This window comes from Papilio polytes, unplaced genomic scaffold, assembly GCF_000836215.1.
Source record: "Papilio polytes unplaced genomic scaffold, Ppol_1.0 DF823691.1, whole genome shotgun sequence".
Classification (NCBI taxonomy): Eukaryota; Metazoa; Arthropoda; class Insecta; order Lepidoptera; family Papilionidae; genus Papilio; species Papilio polytes.
In genome coordinates this window covers 2,785,808-2,788,569 of record NW_013525513.1, presented here as the reverse complement: position 1 = coordinate 2,788,569, position 2,762 = coordinate 2,785,808, and the positions used below count along the sequence as shown (strand labels likewise).

Genomic DNA, 2,762 nt, shown 5'->3' with positions numbered 1-2,762 from the left:
AAAAAAAAAAAAAAAAAATATACCGACGAATTGAATACCTCCTTCTTTTGGGAAGTCGGTCAAAAACAGTACAGGAAGACATACTGTGCTAACGTAGAGAAAAACGTATGTCTGGGGTTATCGAATAGCATTTACGCCACATATATGCGTAACATTAGTCTTATAAGAGTAAATAAATGAATAAAGATAAAAAAACAATCTTAATATTTTATTACAAAGTAATTTCTTTATTAAAAAATGCATTTTAAAGAAATCTAAATCGAAAGCGGACCTCACGAAACATAATTCAACATCACAGATAATAAAAAACAAAATTATCTGTCCGCCATTTTGGTTTGCGATGATTGATTCGTGTTTTTGCCGCCAGATCCGGCGTTCGGTGTTGGCAAAAAACGCAGTACGCGGCAAGTCTCGCCCATTCGGGATCTGTTGTTGTTCATTTGTCAGATCAGATTACATACTTTAAACATTGTTATAGACTGTCACGTAAACACTAAGGGGTGGACAGAGACAATTGTTTTATAACAGAATACCCTGATTATTGATTCGTGATATCAAATTACGAAGACATTACCGCTCAGAGTTTTAGTTAGTTAAACACTCTTTAGTATTAGGATTAGAAGATTATTTTGGTAATAAATGTCTTATTTTCTTTGAACTAAAACAATATTTGAGTTAAAATACATACCTACAGTAAAGCTATATTGAGGAAACTACACCATGCAATTCTCAACATACATTTGGCAACGTAAACATACACTCGGTAACGTATTTTTCGACGTAAGTGCGCTTAACACTTGAGACAATACGATAGCAAGACAAATTTCATGCAAGTTTAAATACGGAGTTAACTACTTATGCGTATCCATGATCTAGAGTCGGTAAGATAATCTTTAACGAAACCAAACTGGTTTGTATCTACATTGGTTGCATTTTAAAATGCAAATTTGTGGACCACAAGAGTACGTGAGGACAAGTAGAGTCGGTTAGCTTAATTATTCACTGTTCGTAATTTATTGACATGTGTTTGAGTGGCTTGTTAGCGAAATCTTTGCTTTAGAATATGCAGTACAAGTAAATATGCAAGTTAATATTAAAAGTAATAAAAGCGACATAATACGTCTATTAATTATTGCGTAACAAGTAATTTAATTCATCTCGTTTTTGCATTGTGAAAGGTTAATGACATGGCGTTATATTTGTCTTCGTCAGATTGTAAACTTGGACACTTTATCATTTTACTAATCATATTGTTAAGTAATATTTTCATATGTCAGTTCTACCTGACCTGTTCAAAAATCTAGATTATTCTAAATTTAATTAACTGAAATAATAATTTATGGATGTTATCTTGAGTTTTTTCTTGCTTTTTATTTAAAGGTAGAAATACCCTCAAATTACAGTTTCTTATTAACTTCAGCTACAACATTGTATAACTAATTTATCAAATTACATAAACTTGAGTGGGCAGGAACAAGCAAGAAGTAACCATTTCGCAAACCAACACAACCTGTCTTTACTACGTTAAAAAATACTTTAAAACAAATCTTTAATATGACAAAACATCCAGAAACTTGTAAGTACATTTAAAAACTCCAAAAAAGTACAACAAAAAAGTTGTTTCGTAAAACAAGAAACTTTTACTTACCATAAACGTTATGTGGGTGAAGTTGCAACGAAAATCACGTTCTGGCACAAGAATACGACACCCATACCCATCCTGGATTACTTTAGGCCATTGTAATTCACATAAGTTTTTGTTTGAAACTATAAACTGGTTTCAATCACTGTTTATGTTTGTTTGTTGACACGGAATGAGGTTGTTGCCGTTTGAACTAACATCTGGACTTAACGACAACGTTAACACTATGAACTATCTAATAATTTTATATTCTATTCACTTAATAACACAAAAGTTTGTAAATTTCATAGATAATACAACGTTCTAGCAGGTAAGGAAGGCAAGTGGTCGACTCGCCCGCAGGACGAAAAAAAACAAAAGTTTAAAGTCAAGCGGAGCAACACAACACGATCGACGCACGAGTGTGCGTGAATGAATATGCGCCGCCCGCAACGCGATCTCAGAAGACATCGGTGTTATCAGTAGATAAATTTATTTTTCCATACAATCTTGTACAAATTAGGCAACGTCTTTTTAACTGACACGGTAGAAAACAGTTAATAAAAGTAACTGTTGTGTATTTAAATTTTTATGTCAATTATCTCTAAATACAGAATATTCAATAACCTGATAAACAGACACAATTTTTTAGCGATAACAAAAATATTGAGTTTATCAAATTAGATCCAAGCCAAGATTGGTTTAAACTTTTTACAAATTAAAATGGTATGCGAGGAAATTTATTTTCTTAACACAATCCCTGTTTATCTTTTAATATCAAGGGAAAATAAATAACACAACTTTAAAAACAACTGAATATTTTAATTAATTTCGGTAAATCAATAATATCGGGCAACACTATCGTTTCCCGCCGAACGTAGCCAAGGCAAGACGCACGCACACATCGGTAAATTTCTCGCTTCTCGCTGGAAAGCTTGCCTCCGCCCGCGCCGCGTCCTTGCGGCCAGCGACCGCGTTACAACACTAACCTTCTGCCAAACCATACCATGCCTTTGCCTTACTATAGATTTTGTAAACAAAATTATTACCCAATGCTACGTAATGCCACCCAAATCAGATCCTCACCTTCCTTAATTTATTGCTTTCTTGATAATCCTTTTTATTATTTAACATTTAATAA

At 33.2% G+C, this 2,762-nt stretch overlaps 1 protein-coding gene across 1 annotated transcript in view; it reads right to left on the bottom strand.

Moving 5' to 3' along the window:
• LOC106104256 (semaphorin-5B) overlaps positions 1–2,067 on the bottom strand; it is a 43,843-nt gene extending 41,776 nt beyond the window's left edge. The window contains exon 1 of the mRNA XM_013284250.1: positions 1,649–2,067. The gene's annotated coding sequence lies outside the window, so the exon portion shown is untranslated. The remainder of the gene's footprint in view (positions 1–1,648) is intronic.
• Between the last annotated feature and the right edge of the window lie 695 nt (positions 2,068–2,762).